Source organism: Panthera tigris, chromosome D1 (genome assembly GCF_018350195.1).
Source record: "Panthera tigris isolate Pti1 chromosome D1, P.tigris_Pti1_mat1.1, whole genome shotgun sequence".
NCBI classification, from domain to species: domain Eukaryota; kingdom Metazoa; phylum Chordata; class Mammalia; order Carnivora; family Felidae; genus Panthera; species Panthera tigris.
This window is the reverse complement of record NC_056669.1, coordinates 22,911,478-22,930,041: the sequence shown is the minus strand read 5'-3', so window position 1 is coordinate 22,930,041 and position 18,564 is coordinate 22,911,478. Positions and strand designations below refer to the sequence as shown.

Genomic DNA, 18,564 nt, shown 5'->3' with positions numbered 1-18,564 from the left:
AACTCAATGGCATGGAAGGTGGCATCCGTATCTGTTCAGCGCCTCCCTGTCTTTCCATTTTCCTTATAATGATCTCCACATTCTTTGCTAGCGCAAAGAAGATAGTGTAAAGTCATTTTCTTCTGTCCTGGTGTGTGGGTAAGTTAATCTAGCATCACAAACCCAGTCACAGAGTTAGGTGATCTGTGTGTAATGGGTTTAGGCGGTGAGTCTCCGGGGCTTAGCCTGTTCAGCATAAAAAAGGCCATAGAACTCTCCCTCTCCGTGAAATCCTCTTGCACACAATTCAGGAAATGTATAAGACAGTGAGAATACAGTCAAGCTGTAGGAATTTCTTTTTGAAGAAAACAATACCTTGCAGGGCCAAACTGTTGATTACCAACCTCTGGTCATGGTAAGAGAGTTTACCTTGCAGTCCTCAGATGTAAAACTCTGAAAGTCTGGGGGAGGGTCAGGTCATTTAATAGCATGTCAATATTAAATTACATCATAAATAATTAGAACTTCCTGCATATTTAATGGGAACTTTGTTGTATAAATTTGGAAATTATCCAAATAGAACAAGCGACTTCTGTTATTATTTAACCCTCTGGGTCCAGCTTATTGTGGGGATTTAGTTGCTGTTTTGAACTTTGGAACACTTAGCAGAGAGTAAAGAGAAAGGCCTTAAACCAATTGACTTTTAGATGGTCATTTTCCCTTCTCTTTGTCAATTTTAAATGGATTAATGTTTTTCTTATGCAAATAAGATCACATAAAATCCAAAGCCATGACCCAAAGCAAAACATGTGAAATCACTCTTTACTTGGCAAACCTTCAACAGACTGAGCCAGCTTGATGATGATCCACTTTGACCAATCTTGCTGTTGCCAAAAGGGACACTTTTTCACATTTGTAATGTCTTTTAGATTGTTTCTAGTTCAGGGATATTTTTTCTATTTTTAAGTGTTTATTTCTTTATTTTGATAGAGAGAAATAGAGAGTGAGCAGGGGAGGGGCAGAAAGAGAGGGAGATGGAGAATCCCAAGCAGGCTCTGCACTGTCCATTGGGGAGCCCGACGTGGGGCTCAAACTCATGAACTGTGAGATCATGCCCTGAGCTGAAATCAAGAGTCAGACACTTAAGTGACTGAGCTACCCAGGCACCCCCAGCCCAAGGATATTTTAGAGGCTTATAACATTAATGTGAGCTGGTATTGGATCCAGACACTAAGATTTGAGTTCCTAACGTAAGATACAATACAATTAGTTATTATTACCCAAGAATAAAGGTCTTATCTACAATTCAAATCCTCTCCTATGTGGCCCCAATTTGTCTCACTAACTTCTTCACTAACTTCACTGCTCCTCTGCTGGAATCCCCTGGGTCATCCCCTATCTAGAGTCTTCTACCTGCAACCTTGATTTGATAGCTTTGTTCCATTGTCCCCTGCACTTCCTCGTTGGGCATGGACCCCATTTCTTTACCTCTTTCTGAGTATTCCCCCGCCTCTGAGCTGAGGTTAAGTTCTCTTTCCTTCTTGAAGCCTTTATTTCTCCATTTCAGCTGAATGTTGGTTTTTTGTTTTTTGTTTTTTTTGGTTTTGGTGGGGTTTTTTTTGTAGTGACCGTTTACTGAGCTCCTACTGTCCTTCAGTTACTATGCTAGGAATTCAACACATTATCTCGTTTAAGCCTTGAAAGACAGATACTATTTTCATATTAAATTTTTGTTTTGTATAAGTTACCTACTTACGTATTCAAAAATCAAAATATTATAAAAAGCTTTGGGGCACCTGGGTGACTCAGTTGGTTAAGCATCCAACTCTTGATTTCAGCTCAGGCCACGCTCAAGTTTCTTGAGTTCGAGCCCCTTGTCGGGCTCGTCACTGACAGCGCAGAATCTGCTTGGGATTCTCTTTCTCTCTGTCCCTCCTCTGCTCTCTTTCTCTCAAAAATAAATTAGAAAACCTTTTTTTAAAAGCCTCAATTTTATCTCTGTTTCTGTCAATACTGTTTACCCACCTTCCACCAGAGCTAATCATTTTTAAGTTATTCTTTGCATCCCTCCAGTGGTTCTTTATGCAAAAGATCAGTAAATACAAATATATATTCCCAGTTTTTCCTTCCTAACTCTACATAATAGCACATAACAGTATATACACCATTCTTTTTTTCTAATTAAAAAAATTTTTTTTAACATTTATTCATTCTTGAGAGACAGAGAGAGACAGAGTGTGAATTGGGGAGGTGCAGAGAGAGAGGGGGACACAGAATCTGAAGCAGGCTCCAGGCTCTGAGCTGTCAGCACAGAGCCCAATGTGGGGCTCGAACTCACAGACCGTTAGATCATGACCTGAGCTGAAGTTGGAAGCTTAACCAACTGAGCCCCCAGATGCTCCACTATATACACCATTCTGCATTTACATCGCCCTCCCTCTCTTCCATTTCATGGTGTGTCCTAGAGTACTTTTATCCTCCCCAGTTTTACTATGATAGAATTGCCATATAACATTGTATAAGTTGAAGGTGCAAAACATAACAATTTGATAAATGGGCATATTGTGAAAAGATCCCCACAATAAGTTAAAATCTATCACCTCACATAACTATAATTTTTCTTCTTATGATGAGAACCCTTAACATCTACTATCTTGGAAATTTTCAAATACACAAGCCAGGATTGTTCACCATAGTGGCCACTCTGTGTGTTACGTCCCCAGGACCTCTCTATCTAATAACTACAAGGTTGTGCTCTTGACCACCTTCACCCAATTTCCCCTACCCCCAACCCCATTTCCAGTAACCCCCAACCTGTTCTCTGCTTCTATGAGTTCTGTTACCTAGATTCCACATACAAGTGAGATCATATAGCATTTGTTTTTCTGGGTCTGGCTGATTTCACTCAGCATGAAGGTCCATCCGTGTTGTCATAAACGGTAGAATCTGGAGTATCTTCCGTAGCAGCTATCTAGAGTGTCTTTTTTTTCTTTTCTCAGCAGCATAACTATTCCATTGTGTGGATATAGTTCCTCGTAATGGACACTCTGGTTATTTTCAATGTGTCATAGATAATGTTGCGACGAATGGGCCTTACATGCAGCATTTTACATGAGTGCAAGAACATCTGTAGGATAAGTTTTAAGACTGGAACCACTGGATCCAAGGGCAAAATCACAATAAATTTTGATAAATGTCATCAAATGTTCTTCCCTGGAGGTTGTACCATTTTTTACTCTCACCATCAGTGTATGAAAGTGCATACACTGGGGACAGTGATAATTCTCCCCATTTTACATATGAGGAAACTGAGGCATAGAAAATACAAGATCACATAGCTCAGATTCAGGTGAGGACTCAAACTTGTGCCCTGCTGCATCCTACTCACTCAGTATTTATCACATACTTATCTGTATTGTTACTTACATTTTATGTAGAGGTAGGTCTGATCCTTCTAAAGTTTTATGAACATAAGTCCTTATGTTTAGAGTCTCTCTGGTAAACAGAAATTGGGGCAATTAAGTCAATTCCAGGTGAGAGTGAGGGAAAATGGAAATGTGGTACGAAAAGTCGGGAAACAAATGCAAGGTCACAGCTGGTCACACAACAGGTGCTCCTGCTTGGCCCCGAGGTCACACAACAGGTGCTCCTGTTCCGTCACCAGGGACGTCTCCAGATAAGATTTACCGAAAACTCATGCCACCGGGTGGAAGGAAGGAGAAGGAAATCTGTTGAGCTCTTTTTCCATGTCCTTCTCACATTCATGGGGGAAACACGTCCTGCATTCTTGGGTTGGGTCACCTGGCCGTCTCAGCAGATGCTGGGCGGTGAGGTCCTAAGCTGTGCAGGGCCCAGGAATAGTGGGAGGAGCACCAAATACGTTGCCATGGTAGCCGAGTGTCCTAGAGACAGGCGAAGCCAAGGGATCCTGAGGAGGTCCATAGATGTGTTTAAATCTAGGTATTTTCTTATACCTTTTTTTCTTTTAATTTTTAAATGTTTGTTTTTGAGAAAGAGAGAGAGACAGAGCGTGAGCATGGGAGGGGCAGAGAGAGGGAGAGAGAGAGGGAGACAGAATCTGAAGCAGGCTCCAGGCTCTGAGCTGTCAGCCCAGAGCCTGATGCGGGGCTCGAACCCACGAACCATGAGATCATGACCTCAGCTGAAATCGGACGCCTAACTAAACAGATGAAGCCACCCAAGCGCCCCTCTTATACCTCTTTAAAAAAATGTTTGTTTTTGAGAGACAGAGAGAGAGAGAAAAAGAGAGAGCGCGCATACCTGAGCTCGAGTTGGGGAGGGGCAGAGAGAGAGGGCCACAGAGGCTCTGGAAGGGGGCTCTGCGCTGACAACAGAGAGCCTGCCGGGGAGCTTGAACTCAGGAACCTAACTCAGGAACTGTGAGATCGTGACCCAAGCCAAAGTCGGATGCTTAACTGAGCCACCCAGGCGCCCCTTTTTTATACCTCTTTAATCTAGTGCCTTACACCTAAAAGGTGCTCAATAGACGTTTTTTGATTGACACAATCATTTGAAGTGATAGCAATAACAATAAATATTCTTATTGTGGGGATACATTAATGTGCGGTAATTAAGAGTCCAGCCTCTATCTAGAACCGGACTACCTGGGTCTAAACACAAGGTCTACACTAACTAGGTGTGTGATCCTGGTCAGGACACATCACGTTGCTCGGCCTCAAGTTCTCTCATTTGTAATACAGGACTAATGCTTAAAATAATACTTGGCATAACAAGTGCTAGATAAGCATTAACTATTATTATTATAATAGCTACATTTTATTCAGTGTTTGCTTTTGCCATCTAGTATTTCACAGGTATTAACTCAATTAATCTTCCTTTGAAAAGAAGCCATATGATCAACCCTCAGTCGGGTGTTAGTATCATCCCTATTTCACAAATGACAAGCAAAAACAAGACTCCCAAGAGTTTAAATAACTTGACCAAGTCAAATGAGGTAGAGTCAGAATTTGATATAGGTCTGCTTGGCTCTACTTAGTCTATCATGTTATTCTTGGAGAACCAGCTTTGGTATCTATTTTGTATTATAAAAGCACCCAATTCAGGCCTAAAATTCATTGAATGTACATCCATGGCACTTAAGCATCTATCAACCTTCCCACCCAGTCATTGTGGACTCGGGCACTGGGCTCATGGTATTTCTTTGAACATTTCTCTTGGGCTCTTCAATGTCTGCCCACGTCTCCAGCTCTGATCCCATAAATTATAATGACCTGAAGTCTCTGCACCATTTCCTCCACCAGCATCCAGTAGCGTGCTAGATCTATAATCATTACCGTAATTGTTGCGCTTCGGAAATGGTGAGTAATCACAACCAAAGACCTCTTGTCTTTTTTACTCCTCAATCTTGTAACAACCTCACGGAAATCTCCTTTTCTTTTGTCTGACCTTTTATTCCAATCTATCATTCTTTTCCAGCTGACACCTTGGATCCTGTGATTGATGATTTAAATTACTTTCTTACCACTACCATGTATTTTTCTCCTTCTTGCACATCCCCCAGTGAAGCTGCAAATTTGGATCAGTGTTATGCTTTTCCCCTTACACCTGAATGGTTAAATTTTGATAGAGGAAATCAAACAATCATGCAGATGCCTCCCCTACAGATTCATGATCCCCAACCTTAGCCAGGCTCTCAGCATCACTCATTACTCCGGGGACTGATTTTCACCTTTTAGTTTTCAACTCTCATTTTTCCTAATGGTTATTCCAAACCCTTACCACCTTACTCAAGCATCTTTTTCATGTGTCACACCTTGAAGTCAGTCAACAACCTTCCGTCCAAATTCATCAAGATAATCAAGGGCTTTAGTTATCAGAGTTTTAGAAATTGACCCTTGGCTACAACTTTATAGGGTTCCATATTCTTTCTGAGGGAATATTTTTGTGACATAAATATACTCTATACTGATGACTTTCAAATCTATATGTCCAGCTTGGACTTATCAATCTGTGGACACCTGTACTTAGAGGTTCCACAGGGACCTCAAATTCAAAAGGCTCAAATTGAACACATCATTGTTTCCCTAAAACCTATATCTCCTGCTGGGCATTATTTTCTCCCAGGTACCATGGGGGTAGGGAACATGACTATCATCCACTCAAGCTAGAAGGCTGTTGTCATCCTTGAGTCCCCTGTCTTCTTCACTTTCCACATGCAGTCAGTTTCCAAGTCCTGCCAAATTTTCCTCTTGTTTCTGGACTCTCTCCTCTCTTCTCTGCTCTTGCTTTACTAATGTCCTTGATTCAACTGGAGCAGTTCAGTCTCTTGCTCCAACTGGACTGTCTAGACAGCTTCTGAAGCTTCCAAATTTTTTGATCTCAGACTTGGCTCCCTCAGTCCATCCTCATCACTGATGCTAGGTGATGTTTCTAAAGACAAATCTGACCATATTACACTCCCATGTAAAACCCTGCATTGATTCTCCATTGCCTATAGGATAAAGTACCAGCTTCTTGGTATGATTTGTGATATGACTTTGGGTTCATTCTGCAGTGCCTTCATTTACCAATCCTCACCTAGCCCCTTACACTTCAACCACAAAGAAGAGCTTATGGGGCGCCTGGGTGGCTCAATTGGTTAGGTGTCCAACTTTGGCTCAGGTCGTGATCTCCTGGTTCATGAGTTTGAGCCCTGCATCAGGCTCTCTGCTGTCAGCAGAGTCCACTTTGGATCCTCTGTCCCCCTCTCTCTCTGCTCTTCACCCGCTCACACACTCTCAAAAAAAAAAAAAAAAAAAAAAAAAAAAAGGAGAAGAGCTTGAAGATCCAGTGGGCTGCCTTGTTTCTCACCTCTATGCCTTTATTCATAATGTCCCTTCTGCCAAACTGCCCTTCCACTCCTTGACCTTTACCTAGACAACTCCTACTATCCTTTAAGACTTAGTTCATAAGTCACTTCTTTTAGGAAGCCTTTCTTGACAAGCCACCTTCCCCTTCCCCCAAACTCCAGGCACTGTTAGCACCACTGCCCTGTGCTTCCACAGTTCCTTGTTCATTATACTGAAGACATGTCCGTGTACTTACCCATTTATGCACCTGGATCACAATTAGATTGTGAGCTCTTTGAGGACTATGTCATAATTCTCCATGTACCTCTTTGCCTAGCAGCAGCATAGAGTAGGTGCTTACTAAGTATTTTTTTTTTTATTTTTTCTTTTTCTTTCCTTCTTTCTTTCTTTCTTTTTTTTTTTATTTGAGAGAGAGAGAGAGAGACAGAGAGTGTGGGAGAGGGGCAGAGGGAGAGATAGGAGAAATCTTTAGCCCGATGTAGGGCTCCATCCCTTGATCAGATCATGACTTGAAATGAAATCAAGAGTCAGATGCTCTGGGTGCTTGGGTGGCTCAGCTGGTTACACGTGTGGTTCAAGTGTGGGTTAGAGCCCAGCATCAGGCTCCGCCTGACACTCAGAGCCTGCTTGGGATTCTCTCTCCCCCCCTCCTCTGCCCCTCCCCCACTCTCTCTGTCCCTCCCCCTTGCTCTGTCTCACAATAAATAAATAAATAAAATGTTTAAAAAAAGAGTTGGATGGTCAACCGACTGAGCTACGCTGGTGCCCCTTGATTTGTTTTGTTTTGTTTTTAGTATTTTTAAGTTTTTTAAAAATTTATTTTGAGTGAGAGAGAGAGAGAGAGAGACTGAGAGTGGGAGACAGGGAATCCTCAGCAGGCTCTGAACTGTCAGTGCAGAGCCCAACCCAGGGCTCATACCCATGAGCTGCAAGATCATGACTTGAGCCCAAGCTGGACGCTTAACTGACTGAGCCACCCAGGTGCCCCTGGTTTTTTGGTTTTTTTGTTTTTGTTTTTTTTTTTAGCATTTTTAAAGCAAATGCTGAACAAATAAATGATTCATTGGTGAAATCCTTTTTTCATTTCTCATTCTTTCTTTCTTTCTTTCTTTTTTTTTTTTTTTTTTTTGAGAAAGAGAGAGAGAGAGAGAGAGAGAGAGAGAGAGAGAGAGAGAGAATCCCAAGCAGGGTCCATGGTCAGTACAGAGCTGACATGGGGGTCAATCCCATGACCCCGGGATCATAATCTGAGTTGAAATCAAGAGTTGGAAGGTCAACCAACTGAGCCATCCAGATGCCCCTATGAAATACTATTTTATATCTGAAATGATTTCTCCACTTTACGAACAAGGCAGAAAAAGTAATCATTATCAATAAACATCATCATGATTATTTCTCAGCCTGATTATGAGGAATAATAGGTACAGTGATATTCAAATGGCACTGTGAGATTGGGGGTTCCCAGAGTCATATGGGCTCCAAGAGAGGAACCTGTAAGTGTCTCTAGTATAACTGCAGTTATACAGTTATACTATATACTGTAGTGTAGTATGTAGTGTAGTATGTAGTAGTATGTAGTACTATAGTATGTAGTGTAGTATATATAGTATACAGTTATACTATATACTGTATGGCTATATATATACTGTATATACTATATACTGTATGGGGGATGGCTACGATTCTTAACGAGTGTCACAAGAAATCTGCAAGACTTCCATTCTATTCAGACAGAACTCTCTCAGTGTTTATAAGATTTATATGCTGAATGAAAAATCATTTACTATACCTTAAGTTAATAACATACCGATTTGTGACTTGAAGTAAAACATGGGACAATGGAACACAAACTAGAGTCACAGCTTCTTTTTTGCCTCCTATCCTGACTTTCATAGGATCGAATGCTTTCACAAAGATCTTGGACATAGCAAAAGCAGAAAGTTAAACTGTTTGAACCCTACCACTTTCAAAGCATTTCTTTGTGAAATTCAAGTAAGAAGGTAAGGGAGACTGGCATATTTCTCCTGAAATTCACTATTGAATGTTGTGTGTGTGTGTGTGTGTGTGTGTGTGTGTGTGTTCAGAGATTTTGTTTTATTTATTTATTTTTATGTTTATTTTTGAGAGAGAGCATGAGTGACAGAGTGTGAGTAGGGGAGGGGCAGAGAGAGGAGACACAGAATCAAAAGCAGGCTCCAGGCTCTGGGCTGTCAGCACAGAGCCAGGCGCAGGGCTTGAACCCATTAACCGCCATCATGACATCCTGACCTGAGCCAAAGCTGGACGCTTGACAGACTGAGCCACCTAGGCACCCCTAAAGATTTTAAGTAATCTCTACACCCACGCAACATGCGCTCAAACCCACAACCTGGAGATCAAGAGACTCACTCTACCAACTGAGCCAGCCAGTCATCCCAGTACTGAATGTTTTTGAACTTTCACTAGACTCCTTTGTAGTTAAACTATTAACAAGTAATGACAGTGGTTAAAAAAAAAAAAAAAAAAAGAACTGCTAGTAATAGAAGTCACAGCTCTCAAATGCCCAGTGAATGTCAGGTGCTTTTCACCAAGTATCATACTTAGGCTTCACAACAACCTTTAAATAGAATTTATTTTCCCCTTTTTCATGTTTAACAACTTAAGTTCAGTGAGATCAAATAACTCGAGGCAGGTCCAAAGGACGCGGTGGGAAGACTCTGGGACCAAAGACCAGGATAGTTTCACCAGGTGACACTGAGCCTCTCCTAGTCTCTTGAGTTTTGCTACCTGCTTGCGTGTATATGAATGCACGGCGGGATGCAGCTGCTTAAGAAAGGACGCACAGAAAGTGCTGAAAAGGCTCAGGAGCCTTAAGCGGCGGGAAGCTGGAATCCGAAGGCAGAGCCCAGGTAGGAGCCAAAAGAAGGGTAGGACTCACTGCCTCCACACACAACTTAGGTAAAGGAGCGAGGGGCGGGACCTGGGCGGGCAAACAGGGGAGCGTGGAGACCATTTGTGGACGGGCCAGAAATGCCGCCTCTCCCGGGGAAGCAAGGTGAGGGGAATGTGAGTGCAGGCATCTTGGAGTCTCCGTGAGTTGCTGAGGCCGCTCAGCCTCACTGTCCTAAACCAAAGCAGAGACCGTACTCAACTTTCCTGGGGACGCTTTCCCGTAGAGCAAGCAGGAAGGGGACGAGGAGAAGCTCCTGGACGGAGCGCCCCCCCCCCTCACCGCAGATTGGTACGGCCCATCCCCCCGCCGCTGATCTGGCAGGCTGCGCGCGCACCCTCCGGCAGGGCGCGGGCCGGCGGGGCGCTGCGGCCTCTGCGGCCCGGTTCCCTCCTCCCGCTCCTCGCGTGCTGCTCGCTGGCCCCGAGCCCGCCGGTTACGCGCCCGCGCGCCTGAGCGGAGAGGAGCGCGGCCGCGGGGACGCGCCCCGGTGGCTCCGCCCCTCCCCAGCTCCCCTCCCCTGAGTCCCGGGTGCCCGGCTCGCGCGGCTCGGTGCGAGGAGAGCGGGGACCCCGCGCTAGCCAGCCAGCCCGCCCGCCCCTGCGTCCCCGCCCCGGCGTGCGAGGCGCCGCGCCCTCCTGCTGCCCTGCTCTGTGCATGGAGGGGCCCGTTCGGATCGCAGCCGCCGCCGCCGTAGCCGCCGCCAGCGCGCGGGGGATGACCTGGGGGCGGTTTTCGGAGCCGGCTGCCGCGCAGGAGGTCCGGGGACTGAGTCTGCCCCGCTGAGAGGTGCGGGGGTGGGCCCGCCGCAGGATCGGAGGGAGGGGTGGTCCGGGGACCCCGGGCTTGGGGGCCACGCGGCTTGGGAGCGGGAGGTCCGCGGGAGGGCAGGTCGGTGAGCCCCGCAAGGCGTGGGGATCCCGGACTGCGTGCGGGTTCTGGGGAGGGCAGCTGACGGATGCCCACCGGGGAGCTGCGACGTTCCGCGTCCTCGGGGACGCTGAGCCACCTCGTGGGAGGAGGCGGGGTGAGGTGTCAGTAGCACGATTAAATCTCTTTGACAATGATCCGCTGGGGCAGGTGAGCTCCAGCGTAGCCGGGAGTCAGGGGCGCCAGCACGTTTTCCCAAGGGAGCGGAGCGGGGTCCCTCGCCTCTCTCAACCTCCATCCCGCAGAGCCCCCGCGAGAGACAGTGATTTATGTGTAGGGAGAAGCAAGAGAAATTTCCTGCACAATGTATCTTTCTCTTGCCTTCCCAGGCTCAGTGACTTCCCAGCCCCAGGGAGTGTATTTTTCCTTCTTCTCTGTAAAGCTTTCTGTGGATTGCATTATCATTTGCTAAATACATTACAGCTCGCTATTTATCTCGGTCTGCAGCTTCCAGACCTTTGTTGCTTTCTCTCCACATCTAGGGATTTCAGTAATAAATCACTGAGGGGGATAGATAGACTCCCTTGCCCTTGCCTTCATTGTTCTCCCTAACCCCACCAAATCAGGTGGAAGGCTCTCCAAAAGGAGTTCTTCTCCAGAATGCCTGCCTTTCCTGGTGAGGACTACAGAGGGTGGCAGGTGCCTTAAGGGCCGGCTGCTTTCCACTTTAGATCTAGAATTTAGAGAACATCAGAACAGAAAGTCAGCCTCTGTGTCCTAAATCAAACACCTTGAGAAACAGAAAGTTGAACTAAAAGCTAACATGAGATTATTCTCAGGCCAGTGGCCAGCAAAAATGAAAGAGGCCAATTCTGTTTCCATGCCTCACTGGTACCATTGCCCTCAGACTCCCAGCTAACACCTGGTGTCCCTAAAGGGCAGTGTCACAGAGGGACAAGGTGGGAGGGGACCTGGGAAATAAATGGGTTTTTTCTCAGTGTAATTCTAAGCATTTTATTACATTTTACAGCTCATTTTTTGAAAAGGAGTCTATTTTAGCTGAAAATGGGAGGGGGAATGTAGTTCAACTTTTTAGGACAAGATGAAAGAAAAAAAATTCTGGAAATTTTAAATTAGTGCTTAACTAGAAAGCATTCTTAGGAACCCAGAGAGGCACCAAATACTGTAGTTTCTGTTATACACATGTTGAAATAAACTGCCTCATACTTTAAGTTATATGAGAAGGATGGAGAAAACCTGTTTCATTTTGTAAAGACGTGCCCTGGGTGTGTGCTTGGCAGTGGGTAGAGCAGAAACATTTATATTTCTATAAAAAACACACAAGTGTATATTGTTTAACTTTCATGCAAAAACTCGGATATAGTATTTGGAAATCTGTCTTTGTTTGAATAGTTTAGTCAACCAGGAAAATCAGTTACTAGAAGTGCTGTGCTATTGTTTGTGTAGTAACTCACTTGGGATGCTTTGATTGATTGCTATGGTTCTCATCAACCTCCTCTTCTGTGGAAAGTACTTAAACAGCTCTGACTCTCAAGCCGGGAAGTACAAAGAACCCTTAGGACTTGGAACATACTGATCTAGCTTGTGTAGGTTGGCTTCTAAAATCAGTCTTATCCTTTGCCTTCTTTGCAAGTAAGGAATTAAGTTCACTTCAAGATAGGATTCCCCCGCCCCCTGTCAGCAAGGTATATATCGATGGAGGCTTTGTGTGGAAACTTTTGTCATAGGGCTTTGCTCTAAAGCGGTCAGGTAAAATTTGTTGACCAGGTCTTCTGCTTTTCTCTTTTCCGCTTTGCCCTTATGCTCTCATAACTTTCTAGACGATTTCATTTATGGGTTTGTCAAAATATAAGTTGAAGTAAAAGTTTTCTTCTCTAGGAAGGTTTCTTTTGCAAAAACTTAGACTAAAAACTGGTGATTGTGTCCAAGTGTATCCTGGGAAAATGATTTCAGGAATTAAACATTATCTTAGGGAAATTAGACTGGGATAGGAACTTAAAAATAACTAATTGAAAAATTGGTTGTTTATAACATGTAATTACATTAGCTATGGCCTTGTAATTAGCATTTGTACTTTGCAGAAGGAAAAATAAGACAACACATCACAAGAGCAGAGGAGTTGTCTCCAAGGTAGTCTTTCTTTAAGATATATGGTCTTACTACTTAATAGGAACTAATTAGATTAGAAAGAGAATTTGGAGTCTGGTTGCTAAATAGATTGCTTTGAAGGACTTGATTTTATGGTGATTTTCAGTTAGTGCTTTTTTTTTTTCCCAAGAAGTTTTGTTAATTGGATTAGATAATGTTTTATTGTTTTTATTCAGGATTTTATATTGTATGTAAATATCCTATTTATTTATAAACATTTCACTTATACATTTTTGTCGTGTATATGGTATTAATTCACTTTTAAGAGGCTGACAAGGAGGGCTTTGATTCTTCTCAATTAAACTTCAAAGATGGTATATGGAATATACTTAATGTCACTTTAAAAATATTGGATTACAATTAAGTGAAAAACTGGTTTGTTGGTTTTTTTTTTTTAATCCTTCAAGTTTTCCGTCATTGTTTGTGCTCTTTCCCCCATTGTCAGGCTTAAAACATACAGTATCATTGTCATCTGTCCCCTGAATAATGGTCCTGAGGTGATATTATTAATGTGGCTTTTTAAAATCAAACTAATTATACTTGCCTAAAAGAGCCACATGTGTGTGATTCTAGCTGCCTGGTGCCTTTTGAGAGCCCTGGAGACAAGCTAGTGAATAGAGCTGAAAATTCATTCTGTATTTGATTAAATGGAACAGACTCGCTGCTCCTTACCCCAGCAGGGGCTATGAGATCTCTTGATCCCCGAAGCGGCTCCAAGACCCTGGGAATAACATTAGCGAGCACCTGAGGAATTTCTGCCCTGCAGTGCCTTTTGTGTGTGTGTGTGTGTGTGTGTGTGTGTGTGTGTGTGTGTGTGTGTGTAGAGGGATTGGAGCTGAGTGGTGATGGGGCGGTGGAAGGAGGGGGTGGAGAGAGGCTACATTAGAAGACTCCATATGTTAGCAGATCTAAAATCAAGGCATGACTTAACAGCTTATCTTATAAGAGAAAACAGCCCAACCCGAAGGCAGATTGCTAGTCAGGACTCTCTTACGAGCAGGACTGTGGTGATGTGTTTTTAGCACTGAACTGAACGCCACTGTTAAGTACAAAAAGTCACTTCTCTGCTCTCCCTCTGAAGCACAAGCGTCTACACGTTGAAGACTTGGTAAGTTTTCTCTGAATGATCTTTTGATAAATATATAAAATTGTGTTACAGTTTGGTCTTGCTGGTAAGGGCTGATGTATTGTTCTAATAACTTTTTAAACTGAGGGCAAAATCAGACTTTTATGTGAAGCACATTGCTTTGCAGAGATGAAATGCTTGTTTGAATAGGCATATTTCACTTTTCTCTTTTGTTTTTATACGATTTCATTGCATTCTTGTTACATTATTGAAGGATTTAAATTCGTTTAGGGTATATGTCTCTTTCCTGGTGTCTTATTGAGAGGTCTGGTCTTTAGTATTTTTTAAGGCATTGCTTTGCAGACTTTGCTTGCAGCCACAAGTAAATGAAAATATATCTACCAAAAACATTCTATAAAGTCTTTGGAGCAAAATTTTTGAGAAACATGAGTGTGTCCTCCTCCCCAGCCACCCGCCCCCGCAGCTGCCCCAAATAATTTTTGGATACAAACATTTTTCAGGATATTTGCCCAGTTTGTTTCTTGTGTACTTTTCCAGGAAGGGCAGTTCTGAATCTTGGATAGTATCATTAATCAATTTCCATATTCCAAGAAGAGTTAAAAATGAATTTGAATTCTGGTGCTAGTTTTCCACTGATGCAGAACTCAGTAGTGTATTTGCTGGGCAATTTGATATATTTTGTTCCTGATTATAATCCTGTTGTGTGTCACAGTTCTCTCCATCCTATTACCATGTAGTCCTCTCCCAAATTCTCACAATACTGAGTGTTGGGAAAATAAAGAAGCCTTTTAGAGACTGTGTTTAATTTTTTCTCACCTTAATCCTAGCACGACCAAATTGAAAGGACCCTTGCATGCATTGGGGTCGACACTGCAAGTTAGCATTGTGCCAGTCTTGGTTCACAGGTTTTTAGTGGCTTTTGCTGTGTGATATATTTTGATGGCCAGAGATCATAAAAAACTACCCCTAAAGCACATTTTGTTCTGCCGAATATTGGTTGGAATGTGAATCGGGACTTCAGTTCTTGAGAGCCAGAATGATGTGCCTTTCAATCATAGGATTAAGGGACAGTGAAGTTCCTTGTATCTTACGTCAGAGGGTAAAGAAATATACAGGTTATATGACTGAGCGTAGAAATATTCTGCTTACCGTTTTGTTGCTTGGAACTGTGTGGTTGACTTTATTTTTATATTACCCTACTACAAACAGCCTTCAAAAGTTGATCTACAAAGCTTGCTTTTCAGCTACCTATTCTTGTTAGATACTCGCTCACCTTTTTTTATTTGGGGAAGTGAGCTTGACCGAAGTCTTGGTTTCCTCATCTGTAAAATGGGGATAACAATAGTATCTCTTACCACGGTTGTGGGGATTACATGGGATAATGAAAGTAAATCACTTGGAATATGCTAAAACTGTAACACGTGAGTGTTAGCTCCTATTACTTTTACTTAACTCCTTCTGTACATATTACTCTGATCCAGAGTTGGTTTAAGGACTAACATAGTAAGGAATTCTCAGAAGTTAGTAATCGTATGGGTACATGCAAGAGCTATAGATGTAATGTGCTCTTAATTTTGCAGTTGAACTGAAAGGTGCTTGGAAACAATGTTGCATTTTTCCTAGTTGATTGTGTAATATAAAAATGTACATGAGCGTGCAGTTAATGTACACTAAGTGCACAGCTGGATGAAGTTTTACATATGCACATATGGGTGGCAACTATTACCCAGATCAAGATCTAGAATATTTCTTTCACCTCGAAGTTCTCCTGGTGCCCCTTCCCAGACAACCCTGCCACCCCCATCAGGCAGCCACTGTTGCGCCTCATCTGACCATAGATTAGTTTTGCCTGTTCTCCAGCTATACTCGTAAAAGTGGATTCCTATGGCATGTACTCTTTTGTATGTGGTTTCTTGCACTGCTCATAAGGTCTGTGAGATTCATCCATGTTATTGTGTATGGTAGTAATTTGTGCTTTTTAAATTGTGACTTAAAGTTTTTGTGTGTTTTGAAATTGGTAGTAGTTCATTTTATCGGCACATTGGATATGTGGTCACTGGGAAAAAAGAAAAGGACACCACTTCTCACATTATTTGAAAATCGGATCCTAGTGGCTAGCTTGAAAATTTACCATGACCTTATTTTTGTACATAAATAATAAAATGGGGTTGAATAGTTGCTCTCAGTCATAATTACATAAACCAAACCTGTTGTTAACTGTCCTTCTGTGTGTGTGTGTGTGTGTTTAGAAGGGAAGGAAGAGTGCCCCAAAACAGAGAAGAAGGATCATCTAAGGTAGCTTATATCTTTTCGTGCTTAGGATTTAATGCCATAATCAATACTTAGACACGTACAGAAGAGAGCACCAGCTAGCACTAGCATGAGAGTCTTAGAAGAAAACAAAATAACGTAATATTCTTTTGAAAACAAAAATACACCAAAAATGGAAGAAAGTGGAGTAGGATGTGATGCTACAGAAAAATTTTGAAGAACAGGGCTGCTTGCTTCAAGAAGAAGACTTTTGGCTACTAACCTGATGTGCTAAATAAAATTTATTTCAACAAACAGTGAAACAAGAATGCAAGATGATGTTGATGAATTAGAAGGTTCTTTGTTTGTTTGTTTGTTCCTTTTGAGGGGGTTGTGGTTGAGGTAAATGGTTTATTATATTTCTGTCCTTGGAAATGTTGATGAAGGGTTTTCTGGGTGTCCTGCTGGAACACAAGCCACTTTTCTCCTTAGGAGACATTGTATTCTTCAGCTTTTGTAATTTCATTAAGTCTTATTGCTTCATAGTCCTTGACGCAAGGTCGTTCTTGGCATACAGCCACGTGCACGGATGGCTTCCCCCGCATCCCAGAGGGGCAAGCTGACCCCCTTTCCTTCTTAAATCAGACCCCGGGTGGCCCAGATTTCGAGGGGATGGGGGTTGAAATAGTGATAAATGATTCATCTTCTGCCCTGTATGGGGTACTCAAAAGATGCAGATTTTGTTTCAAAAGAAGGGAGAACTGTCTGTCAAATAGAGCTGCCTCATGATAGAGAATGCTCTTTTGAGGGGACACGAGACCCTGATGACTGGACATTTGCTAAAGACACTGGGGAAGGGATCTCTTCCTTGGGTGAGAGATTGACCTACACGACCTCTGAGAGCCTTGCAGTAGTGAGACTCCATGAAATGGGCTTTTACTACGTAGTGATTCTACATAACCAATACATGCATGATTTTGGAGGGAGAAAAATGTGTCAAAAATGTCCAAACAGCCGCTGAGTCCATACATTTTCTCAAACCAACACGAGTTTAAAGTTGAGGACTGCCTCAGCTTGCTGGCTTTGTTCACTTTAAATGTAATTCTTCGTTTATATCACTAACAACTAAATGTCAGCTACTCTTTTCTGTCTTTCTTACATAAAGAGAAAATAGAAACTTCCCAGTATTCTATGTGGCCAGCATCAGCAGTGATAATACTTTCCAAGTATAGTATTTGCTCCCTCTTGATGTAGGTACACATCTGAGAAGTTTCTTGAGGCCATCTGCTGGCCCAGGTGTATTTCTTCACTCTTACAACAGGTGTACTGTAAAAATGAATAAATATACATCTTCTCTCTCTGCCTTCTCTCCTCCACCCTACTTTTCTGTACTTGAATTTCGAGGGAGAGAAATCACTCATCCTGGGGGGAGAAAGTGACTTACCCAAGTGAAAAAACTATATCTGGGATATTTTCTGAGGCCCATAGTTACTTAATCTAACCATGTACATATCTTGTATCTGTAAATATATGTTAACTCGTGTTAATAATTGATACTTAACAATGGCTGAAGGTAATGTAGAATCCTGAATCACTGAAATAATCTTTATTTTGTAAGCAGAAAAGTATAGTATACTGAGTTTACTGAGCTTTTACTATTTTGTGTTCATGCACATATATAAATAAACCCTCCGTTGCCTCCCTGTAACCTATAAGCAGGTCTGCTCTGTTACCATTACCTTTTACCCCTCCAGCCGCCTTTCCAAAATGGGAGAGGGGTGAGAGGAGATTTCGAATGTGTGACCAAAAAACCCAACTTTTGGTCTTCTGCTGAAACTGCTTCTGGGTCGCCTCCCTATCTCCAGTGGGGGTTTTGCCCCCACTCCAAATCATCCATTTTTCTCCGTGTTACCAGAGTAGCAATCTTGCTAAAACATAAAGCCGATCATGTGACTGCTCTCCTTAAAATCGATTTCTCCGGAGACCCTGAATCGCTCACTTCTTAAGGCCCAGGTCTTCAGTGGGGTGTACAGGTGCTCTACCTACTGGATGCTGCTGTCGTCTGTAGCTACTTTGAATCACTTGAATGTCCCTTGCTTTCTGTCTTGCAGGCTGGGAACTCTGTCTCTCCTTTGCCTGATACTGTATCATCATTGTTTACATGTCTGCTCATCCTCGTCTTTCTCCTTAAGGACAGATGATGTGCTGTCCCCTCTATGTGTGATCATCCCTCTCACCCCCTTACTCGCACTATGCCTAACGAGTACTATATACCCAAATGGCTGAATGTATCCGAGTGTTAACCACAATGCTTCTGAAGTGTCACTGTGCTTTTGGATTTCTTGGGGGCTGTTTTTTTTTTCTTTTAATTTTTTTTAAATGCTTATTTATTATTTTTGAGGGAGAGATAGAGTATGAATTGGGGAGGGGCAGAGAGCGAGGGAGACGCA

At 42.8% G+C, this 18,564-nt stretch overlaps 1 protein-coding gene across 3 annotated transcripts in view; it reads left to right on the top strand.

Moving 5' to 3' along the window:
• The first annotated feature begins 10,318 nt into the window (after positions 1-10,318).
• The window catches only part of CDON (cell adhesion associated, oncogene regulated), a 100,657-nt gene continuing 92,411 nt past the window's right edge, over positions 10,319-18,564 (top strand). Inside the window, exon 1 of one of the 3 annotated variants that reach the window (XM_042958611.1) lies at positions 10,319-10,527. The gene's annotated coding sequence lies outside the window, so the exon portion shown is untranslated. Of the gene's footprint in view, positions 10,528-13,808; positions 13,886-18,564 lie in introns of those variants that run through there. The other 2 variants (XM_042958609.1, XM_042958610.1) reach the window with 2 other exon arrangements.